This window comes from Carlito syrichta, unplaced genomic scaffold (genome assembly GCF_000164805.1).
Source record: "Carlito syrichta isolate Samal-C Ts95f unplaced genomic scaffold, Tarsius_syrichta-2.0.1 Scaffold314877, whole genome shotgun sequence".
Lineage (NCBI taxonomy): Eukaryota > Metazoa > Chordata > Mammalia > Primates > Tarsiidae > Carlito > Carlito syrichta.
In genome coordinates, this window is record NW_007258973.1 from 231,468 (window position 1) to 243,622 (window position 12,155).

Genomic DNA, 12,155 nt, shown 5'->3' on the forward strand with positions numbered 1-12,155 from the left:
AAGGCAAAAAACAATTTTTAAAAAGTATATTACTGATATTTTTATGTCTTGTACATTTTCCATGTTTTTTATTTGTTTCCAGGCTTTGAAGCAGAACAAGACATGATTGTTTCTTTTTCTCTATAAGTCCAAGACCTAAGCCTATCCACCTAAGACCCATTTCATTATACAGTTGATAAATTATATTGGAATTTCTGTAGTGGAACTGAGTAAAATTAACTGAGTTTTATATTACACACACATGCACACACACATGAAGCATTGTACATTTCATATGAATGAAATAAAAAAAACTGCTGATACGATAAGATGGTCATTGTTAGAGCAAAGAAAAACCTTTCTACCTGATTTAGTAGATCTATATTCTTCTGTTGATTTTCGAGAATATTTATTTTCTTAAATTCTTAAGAACAATTTCACTCTATGTAATTTTCCAATCTGTTTCTTATTTGGCAAACAAATTGAAACTAGGTTAAAAATACTTTTCTGTAAAGCAACAGGGATTCCTGCAATTTCATTTATTGGCCTCAAGAATGCAAAATGTTTCTCTAGTCTCTCCTTTCCTTCCCAGTTCCTTTTTTTCCAGCACCACATACATACCTTCAAGATATAAATGACCATTAGCCCTTTTGTACTGGCCTGGGCATGGTGGGTTATGATGCATAAATTACACTATCATCTCTACCTAACATAACAAAATGTATTTCTTTGTCATGCAGGGTCCGCTACAAATCAAGACAACTGTCCAGAAAATTGTCTTGCATGTAGCAACTCAACAGTTCAGGCTACTTAACTTCATGGCATCACCATCTTAACAACTGTTCTTTTAGATTGGTGAGGCAGGGAAGAGACCACCACAGATTCATTCCCTTGATGTTCTATACTTTGTCTTTGAAATGGAATAAACAATTTCTTCAAACAGCCCATTGGTCCCAATCAAGAACACTGTTCTACTTAGCTGCAAGGACACTGGAGAAAACGATCTTGCTTTAGGATCAGGGAGAAAGTAAAAGTGAATAGGGCTGAACACTAGAATTTCCAAGTACATCCCTCCAATTACCTCTTCTCTTGTTGCTGTTAACCTCTTCTATTTGCCTACTCTATTTCAGGTCTGGGTGACCAATTAGACTTCCACTCTGCTCCTCTCATCCTCCTGTCAACATCTTTGTAGGCTCTGACCATTAAGCTTCAAGATGTACAGGGGCAGAAACCATGTCTATTTTATTCATCCATATGTTCCTAGTGCACCTAGCACCATTTCTGAAGTGTTATACTCTCTCAATAAAGCTGTTTAACTTAGTTGAGAGGTAGTTTCTTTATTTTACCTTGTCCAATAGATATGGATTCATCTGTTTGTTAAATAACTAAACATCTCTGACTTCTACTGAAGCACTCATTGATGCTACAGCATGGGTGAAAGGAGCACTGGTTGTAAAAAAAGGTGTATGATATTTTGTTTTATGCGTTTTTTTTCTTTGATTAATGTATGGTATGCACAGTGGCATGTGTCTCTGATTCTACCTATATTAACTTTGCAGGCTTTACCTTTATTATTCCCAGGTGGTGTGAGGGTAATATCTATTTGATGTGCAGAAGTTTGGTCCACTTCAGGAAGGAATTAGTATACTTGAGAAAGAAATCCTGTGTTGAATACCCTATGTGTCATTCCTGATTTTGAGCTGCCTGCTTGTTTTCCACCTACTGCATCTGGCCCCAAGAGCATCTCTGACCTCAAGAGCACCTCAAGTTGTTTTGAACTTCCAAAACAATTTTCAACATTAAATTAAATTTTAATTCATTTTAACTTGGCAAAAAATAAATAAAACATAAACTGTGTTGCAAAATTGAACAATAGGATATCACATTTGTCAAAGGGCAGTGGGGGAAGATTGTGAATCTCAATAGTATTTCTTTAATTGATTACATTGCCCGGGTATTTGGAAGGCAGACTTCTGGTTAGCCATCTTAATATCCCTGGGTCATCATTTGTAAAAATCTCCAAGGGAAAAGCACTACATGAAGGTTTAAATCAGAAGGGAAATAAGTCAGAATTACAAAAGAAGAAATTTGAAATAAATTATCTGTAGAGGGTATTTTTATAAAAGATGTCATTTAATTTTTTCTACAAAGACGTAGATAAATAAAAGAATATATATGATAACGTATATGTGAAACACCAGAATATATTTATTGTCTTAGCTTCAACTTACACCTAAAACTGTTTAATTTAAAATTTATTTTATAAAAACTTTATGCTTTCTATAGTCTTGGTAATTCTTCCTGACATAACATAACCAGAGTAAACAGAGAGGAACATGATACAGCCTCCTGATGCAAATTTCACCTCCTAGTTCCATTATTGCTGCACCTCACTTTGACCTCCTTTGTACCTTCATATAAGTGAAGTAAAAATTGCTATGTCAGAGTGAACATTCAGTAACCAGCCATTTAATATCCCAAATTTAAGTCAGTAAAGTGTTTCAGAAGGATAAGGTGCACTATAGTGGAAAAATCAATACAACAATTCCACTTTGTATGGCAGACTCATACCCTTTCTTTTCAAGTGAGAACTTCTGAGAGATTGAGAAGCTACCCTGTCACCCCATATTTGTCAAAGCTATACAAATTTGCCAACCCCATAGCTCCACATACATCTGGGTGAAATTTCACAAGATTCACTGATTCTATATATTTTGATTCTACTCTTAACCAAAAAATCAATCCTTAGGTAAATATGTGTGTTTTTAAATGCATTTCCTTAACCTAGAATATTAAAATTTTGAGATGTCAATAATGCCCCAATGGGCTAGGAATTTAAATAGAAACTAACTGTAATTTGATGCCAAATTCTCAGTGGAAAGAGTGTCCTAAGATGGTGGATTATGCCTATGTAGGTGGAAATATTGACCACAGTGAAGCAGAATAAGGAATGGAAGACTAAGACTAAGATGAAGAGTTCTAAAGAAGAAACTTAAGTGGGGCTGAGTGTTGTCAAAAACTGTGAAGGGTCTGAGATTTTATCCAACTTGCAAGTTAAGAAAGAAAAATTCGATCTAAAGATAAGCATTATCTTTATTACATTGGGCCATATGCAAAATTGCCCTACACTTTAAAGGGAGAGGCTGTCTGTATCTTCTAAGGCTACTTTTTTCAGAGAAAAAAAAAAGTTAGTGCCTTGGATTCCAAGATGTGATGAAACATGAGAGACCAATGGAGAATCATCTCCCAATGAGAGTGTGCAGCATCTGGAAACAATCTCACTGGATACAAACCCTGTTTTTAGAGTTCTCCCATATTTTCATTACATTTCATAAATCACAAAGATTCAGTCATACACACATAAACACATGTGCACACTCATGCACACACATGCACACATTTATTTCTCCATAATATTCTTGCCCTCAAACCAGCATAGTTCAGAACCAGAAATGACTGAGAAATTTTACTTCTTTTTTGCATAAGTATTAAAGTTCACCACAGGCTCATTCGGTTTAATTAAACTACCTTCTTCAGTTCTCTGCATAAAGTAATTTTTACATTTTGGTGCTACTAATCTACTTAGAAATCTAAGTAGAACAGAAGACCCTCTCCCTAGACAAAACTCAACACACAAATATGTTATATACAATATCAGACATCACAGACTCTAAAAATCCCATTCACAGGTACCTTCAGTGAAATATTGCTTTTGTAAGAAGAGAAATTTATATTAAATGCAAGAAAATCTAGGTTAACAAGCATTTGTTGAAAGTGGCATGCTCAAATTAATTTTCTGTTTAACACCAAGAAAGCATGTGTTTTACCTTTATATTTTGAATTATTTCTAATTAATAATGATACACTTTTCTGACTTTAAAAATAACACTTTATTCAAGGTTCAGATTCTTTCATTAGTGTTATAACTAGAAAATGGATTCTCTATATACAAACGATGAATTAGCTGTGTTTATATTAGGACAGGGATTACAAATCCTCTTGCCTACAATGGTCATAAAGATAAAGTAAGTAACAGAGCAGACTTGACATACACAGAACAACATAGCATAAGTAGAACAGTGTATGATGATAAATAGCAAGTGACACTTGGCTTTAGTGTAAGGGATAATAAGGAGTAGTGGAGACTATGGCAAACCAGAGAGTGCATGCACTATTGAAAGTTGACAGCCAATAATCAGCTAAGGCAAATCATTGTTTAATTGGCATATCAAATGCTGTTCCTGTATTCTAAAATCTTCCTTTTATTTTTGAAGAGAAGTTGCAAGTATAGTTTTTTAAAATAAAATTTCTCATTTTAAACATGTTTTTAAAACATTTCTAACATTATTTTTTAAACAGAATACAGGCAGATCCAAGCCCATCTGTTCATCATATTTTGCCTGTAGCATAAGAAATCTCCATGTAGAAGATTAAGATAAACATATTTCATCCCAGAACTTCCTTTAATGGTGTTTTCAAAAATGAAGTCTATATGGACTACATTTAAAAATTCTAGTTAGTGAAGAGTAATGATTAAAGTAAGATCATACTGACACTTTGCATTTAGTGTGTTCTAATTTATAAAGTATTTTTCTACACCTTAGCTCACTAGCGGATTTGAACACCTAGGAAAATATTTATAGCAGTTAAAGAATTTCCCTGTTTACACATAAACATTTTGAAGTTCAAAGGAAAATTGAGATTCAAACATCACACAGCTAGGGAAAGTACAGGAAAAAAAAAAAGAAAAGTCTAGGACTTTAATTCAAGCATCATTTATTGTTTCACTCTGTCTCATATATTAGATGTGTCCAATCCTGTTTTCACTATTCAAGAAGATATATTTATTGAACACCTATGAAATATCATGTATGTACTAGACATAACAAATCTGTGAACTGGTCAATATATTCACATTTCACACACAAAGAAATTGAGGAACATATACCAAGGAATTCAAACAAAGTCACACTGAGAATAAGTAGCAGGTTATTCCCAGGAATGTAGTACTGTCTGAATATAAATTCTGTCCTCAAACTGGAGAGTCCAGCAATCTCACTGTTATGGTTGTTGGTGAAACTCCCGAGGAGGGAGAGAAGTGATGTCCTATCACCTGTTCTGTCTCCATTATGTTTTGGTGAATAAAGTCAAGTGTTTGACTAGAGCTAGAAAGCTGTCAATTGATGTGGTCAACCACAGTGCTTTGGATACCCATCTTGTGTACTATGAGAACATAAACAGAAGGTAGCAGTCTGAACACAGCATTTACATTTGACCCTTTGAGCATTTATCTATTCCCTCGGCACAAGAAACAGCAATTACACCCTCCTCACACCTCATCCTTAGATAGTCTGCAACTCCCACATGTCCAGTGGGGCAGAGATCAGCACCACCTGACTCCGATCCCTGGCCAAGGCTGAGAGGCCTAGGGTAGAGGACTTAATTAGGTTGTGCCAATTGGATTCTTTTTGCTGAAAATTGGAAGATAAAAAAAGAAAAAAAAAAAAAAAAAATGACAGAAGCAGAGCTGATCAGTGTTGGGTGTGCTTGAGTTGAAAGGTCATGTGGATTCAAGGCCTGGGACCACCATTTCACCATTTAGATCAGCCTCTATGCACCTTGTGTAAATGGAAGCAAGGAAGAGAATTTACGGAATGAAAAAAGAAGAAAAACATCTTTAAAATGCCTACTGTTTGCTAGATATTGTTCAAATTGTGTCCATATTCACTCCCAATGTTAATTCTATTTTTATAAATAAGATAATGGAGAACCAGAGAGACTAAGTGATTTGTCAGAGGTTACATAGCTAGTAAGTGGTAAAGATAGGATACAAACCCAAAATATGCACAATTAAGCCCTATGCTCTATTCTTTCTCTAATTATACACTCCAATTCTTTCCAAGACCTCATCCTCTTTGATTCTCTGCAGCATCTGACATTTTTTGCCTTTGGTTTTCATAATTTTGCACTTACCTGACTCTCTACTAGTCTCTCATCTCCCTAGGGTATGTGTTCCCAAGGTTCTGAGTTACTCCTCATCTCCCACTTTCTACATGATTTATACCTACTATTTCCTAAAATGTTTTAACTTTGTAAAGCTATAAAATTCTAGCTTCCCTTTCTCCCAAAACATTAGCTCTTGCTCATCAATGTCAACATTATGTGTTGATGCTGTCAATATTTATCTCCTAATTTGATTTACAATTTCTATTTCTGCTCTAAAGATCCATATACATAGACTATTCACCATCCTATCCTCAAATAATCTGTCACCTGCTGATTTTTTTCATTTTTGTGTGTATTTGTTTTGTCTCTAATCATATCACCAAACTCCAGTCTTCATTTGCTAAAAATACTTCAAATACCCAAGTCTACCCCTCAACCCCTCCAGTTTTCTCGTCTCCTTGTCTATTTTATTCAATCTGATTTGAATTCTTATACTTAGTTTATTTCTTTCTATAAAGCCTTATCAATTTTCCAAGGACCAATTCAAGTGCCATTTGTTTTCCTATGTTTCCTAAAGTATCTCTGTGTAAGGGAAGCAGTGAAGATTTTCCTGTGTAACATCCCACAGTATCCCTTGGTATTTGTTACCATTATCATATAGCTCTGTGTATCTGTGTATAACTTTGCATTCTGAACTAGGGTAAGTTCCTTGGAATAAGGATTTTGTAGCCATAGCTTTATTCCTTACTGTACTGAGCATAATGCCTTACATATAATTAGTACTCTTTTAAAAAATATTGTCATTATCTACGTAGCTTAAAGTAGACACAACCTCTAGATAAATTAAATTAAAAAAAAGAAAGGCAGCCATGAAAGAAAGAAGGGGAAAAAAGAAGAAAAATTTTAAAAGATTGAATAAAGTAAAAACCCACCAAAGAATGGATACTTGTTAAAGTTATGTCATCTTGGTAAATAAGCTCCATGTTTTAAAAAGTGAACATATAAACACTATAGGCATATGATTTTTTTGCTCAGGACCCAAATGACAACTCGTAAAACAGTGCACCTGCCATAGCTATTCTTAGTTGTGGCTGTGCTATGCATTGTACTGTGTGATCACTGTGGAGATATATGATTTTCATAAATACTGTTTATGGAACATCTGCCGGGTATCACTGTGCTTGTCAATATATGTCAAGATGTGGTTACCCTGTGGGCCTGTCAGTGAGAACACAGAGAGATGATGAAGTATGTTTAGGGGTGAACTGAACAGTGGCATCTTGAATCTGAAGTCAAAAGGTCCATGAGTGGCCAGTGGAGTCTCATTGACGCTTACATCTTTTGCTCTTGTTATCACAGTCAGACATTAGTGATCTGTGGCAAGTGTCAACTGACCATGTGAACACCCAGCATTTTGAAGCAATCTGTAGCTCCTTCTTCTATAATGCCAGCAGTTGATTTTGCTCCAGAAACATCACTCACAAATTAAACCCTTTTGCCATAACTTCAGATCTACAGAAAGGATTTAGTACAAATCCTAGCAAAAAAAGTTTTCTCTATGTATCAGATTTGCTATCCAGGGGCTAAGAGAGAAGAACATTTAACTCAAATGGTTCCCACTATCTGTTTTGCTTTGCTTCAGTGACATGCTAGTGTAGTTTATTGACCATAATTCCATGGTAAGAATGTGAGTTGAGTCTAAGCACCTGTGCTTTTTATAAGGAGAATTAATCACTTCATAATCACACACTACTCCCAAGACACACCAGGAAAAAATTGGAAGTGAGAACAATTTAGGGAATCTTTTAAAGCCCTTTGAGAAACTAATCATGCCCTACTGTTCTTAACATTCAAATGTTTGTTGCCTAAAAAGCTTAACATTGAAATTTTATTTCTCCTTCCTTAAGGATTTTAACAATTACCCTTCAGTTCTTCAGCCAAAAGGAACTCCAATGATTAGGTTAAATTATAGTCTCTGATTCTCTAGTTTTATTCTCCTTGACTGAAACAGTGAAAAATTTGATTATATTAAACTTCCTAGTAATTTTTCTCTTATATCAAATGATTTGAAATCAGGTTGATTTGTTATCCTCTCTGAAGTGTGAGTTGTAATTAATATTTAGTAGAAGGTTTCTAAATTGAGAACATGACTGAATGCCATTAGCTTCAAATGATCTGCTTTCTCAAATTATTTTTGTCTTAGCCATGGTGTTTTAGAAATTGTTAGTGTAAATATGGTTCAGTATTTTTCTTTCCATATTGTAATGGCTGAATTAAGTACCGAATTGGTGTATAAGATCTAACTTGCATTATTATTTTTTTCTACTATCTCAAAATTCAAGAGGATATTGAGAATTTCGAAGACAGATATTATGGGCTGGCACAGTGGCTCATGCCTGTAATCTCAGCATTTTGGGAGGCAGGAGGATTGCCTGAGCCCAGGGATTTGAGACTAGCCTAAGTAACATGGCAAGACCTTGTCTCTACAATAAATAAATAAAAATCAGCAAGGCATGGTGGTGCACATCTATGGTTCTAGCTACTTGGAAAGCTGAGGTGGAAGGATCACCTGAATCCAGTGGGCCAAGGCTGAGGTGACAATGATCATGCCACTGTACTCTAGCCTAGGTGACAGAGTAAGATTTGGACTCAAAAAAAAAAAAAAAAAGAAAGAAAAAGACAGATATTATGAATCTTTGGTGCTGACTATAAACACTGGATTGGAAGTAAAGCAAAACAAAACAAAACAAAACACTTAAAACATATATTTTAGAAAAGAAATCAATGGCAGTCAGTCCTTGATAGCAGTGATCTAAAAGGAAAAATAGAATGAAAGAAAAACCAAACATTTATTTATTACTTAAAATGTGTCAGAAACTGTACTTGGTACTAAAACAGATCAATGCATTAATCTTTCAACACCAATGTAAGAGGAATACTCTGTTCAGAAAGTTAAACAACATGCTTAAGATCACACAGAAATTCAGTGTCAGGACAGGAAACATTCCCGAAGTCCTAAGTTCCAAATCTCAAGCTGTTTCACTTCATTTTCCGCTTTCAGCTCTCATACAGGTATTATACATTTCCTTGAGATATATTTTTAGCCTTATAATTTTACCTTGAAGAAATTATGGTAAAGAAAATAATAAACTAGACACATTAAAAACATTAGCCTGCCACGACACAGTGGCTCATGCCTTAATTATCCTAGCATTTTGGGAGGCCAAGACGAGACGAATGCCTGGGTTCAGGAGTTTGAGACCAGCCTGGGCAATAAGGCAGAACCTCGTCTCTACAATAAATCAAAAAAAATCAGCTGGGTATGGTAGCACGTGCCTATAGTCTCAGCTACTTGGAAGGCTGAGGCAGAAGGATCACCTGAGCCCAGCAGGTCGAGGTTGTAGTAGCCTTGAGCATGCCACTCCATTCCAGCCTGGGTGACAGAGCGAGACTGTCTCAAAAACAAAGCAAAACAACAAAAAAATGTTAACTTGGACTGGGTATGGTGGCTTCTGCCTGTAATCCTAGCACTTTTGGAGGCCAAGGCAGGAGGATTTTTTGAGCCCAAGAGTTCGAAACCAGCCTAGACAACATAGCAAGACCATGTCTCTACAAAAAATTTTAAAGAATAACTAGGTACAATCGTAGACCCTGCTACTCAGGAGGCTGAGGTGGGAATATTGCCTGAATCCAGAAGGTCAAGGTTGCCAAGCGGTGATTGTGCCACTATACCCCAACCTGGGTAACAGAGTGAGACACCGACTCAAAAACAAACAAACAAACAAACAAACACACAACCAACCAAACAGAAAAACACACATTAACCTGGCAAATCGCTTCCATATGGCTCTTAGTTACCCCTCTAACACCAGCTTCCAGGAACATGCTGAACCAGAGTTAACCATCTATCATGTCTTTCTCTCCTCCTTCTTTCTCTGTTCCAAGATAGCTTTTCCTTAATACCCTTTAACTTTAAAACATACTTTAACCTTATCATACACAGTGCATTTCCATTTCATTCCCTCCAAATAGAAAGGATTTGATATACATTGAATGTAGTTTTCATCAACTTATTACATGAAATAAAACAAAACCTTAAGGTTTAATAGATTATTACCTAGGCAAAGAAATTATTTTATTTATTGTAATTTTTTTACCAATATGCCTTGACTCTCTTCAATTGTTAACATATCTAGTCACTTTCTGTATTATTTTCAATTGGTTTTTCTTCTGAAAAAAGGGTAACATCTTTCCCTCTATCACAGCCTTCTACATCTCCCCTGCCTCGGATACAAGCGATTGGCTTGAAAAATCATGGTTCTGAAATAGAGCAGACCTATCCATAATGCCCATTAATGCAGTGTCCTCCAGTCAGACGGCATCATTTATAACCCTAAGAATGAGGCTGGGACAGCTCCAAATCTGCAGCTTCAGCTCACCAATTTATGCAGCCAGAGCCAATGACTCTAGCAGTCAGAAATCTCCTAAGGAGCAGTAAACACAGAAGAAAAAAAAGAAATAGAGGCAGATAGAGGTGTTCATATAATGAGAACCAGATCAATGAGGGTATGACCAACTGGACAAATAAAAACCCAGAAAAACCATCAAGTCAGGTGATGATTTAGTATCTGTAGAGCTAGAGAGAAACAAAATACTCCATAAGGTTTTAGTGGCACAGTCTTACAGCGACCTTTATATCCTCATACCATTTGGATTCTGTGTTCATTTACACAAAATTCTTGCCTAACTAATGACTTGTGCAAAATGGGAATTTGAACTCTCATGTCAGATTAATTAATGAGTGGCATGTCACTGAATGTTCACTGACTAGTTAGTTTCTAAGTGATGTCTTACAGAAAAAGAGAGGTTTGAGTCAGAGAAAATTTACCTTAACCGCCAGAGAAAGAATTTGATAGAAATTAGTAGCCCTACATATTACAGCTATCATTGGCTTCATTGTACAATATATTTGCATGTGCCTGAACAACAATAAATGATGATAATGTTATGGCATAAGGTAGGGGACAAGGCTGTGGAGGATTTAATCACAGCCAACTAGACACCTTCTGCCATGTTCAGAGAAGAGTCTCACTTCAATTTGATACATAATATTCCAACTTCTTAGTAAAGATTTGAGTCTTCAGGTTGAATAAGTCCACCAGGAGCTGAGCAAGAAAAATAAAACAGACATTCACATCTAAACTTATTTTGAATGAAATGTTTAAACCCTAATTATGATAAAAAAAAACTGTAAAGATTTTTTTAAAAACTAAACTAAAACAAAAAATTTTACCTATGAAAGAATGAGGTTCAGATAGCCCTAAAGTTCTTACCTGCCACACAGAATAAGTGAAATCAAAGAAGTATCTACAAAGAAAGAAGGGTAAGTGTGGGTGAAGAGTGGAGGGTGGGATTGATAGTAGTGGGAAACTGCCAGGGGACACCTCATCCAAAAAGATACCTGCATAGTGAACATTTGTTTACCTAACCCTAAATTGTACCACATATCTTTAAAATTAAAAATAAAAAAAAAGCAGAAAGGTAAGTGAGGGTGTAATTTAGATATACTGAATTAAAAAGTTATATCACAAAAATTAGAAATATAAATATTGGAAATTAATACAAATATTAGAAATTAAATATTAACACAGGTTTAAAATATTAGAATTTTGAATACAAATACTATAAATGTTTCTTTTCTAATATTCAAATTAGAGAGGGAAATGAATGCATTTTCAAACATATAATTACTCAAAATGTATCTGGAAAAAAATGGAAAATTTATTCCAAAAAAACAAAAAGTGATTTCCAAAAAGAGAATAAAATAGAATATATAGAATAGTGGTACTCAAATTTAAGGAATATGCAGGAAAAAGTGGAGATAGTAGATGAAAATGGGCTAAAGGTTTGGTTTTGTTTCAGAGTAAGGAGTAGGTAGAAAAACATAACTGTTTATATGTATATATTTTTAATCTTAAGATAATCAAAGAGAAGAATGGCAAAGAGTGTATATGTTCCAAAGAAATATGTAGCAAAAAGAAATAACATATATTTTTAATCCAGCAGAAATCTAAACTGGGAAAAGAAAAAGTAATAGCAAAAATGTATGGTCATTGTAAGCATATCACTAATCACAATAAATTGACTTCGATTAAATTTTTCCACTAAACTCTTCAATAAGTTTTTGTGACTCAGTAAGTCTAATTTCATTCTATTTTCTCAGTACCCAC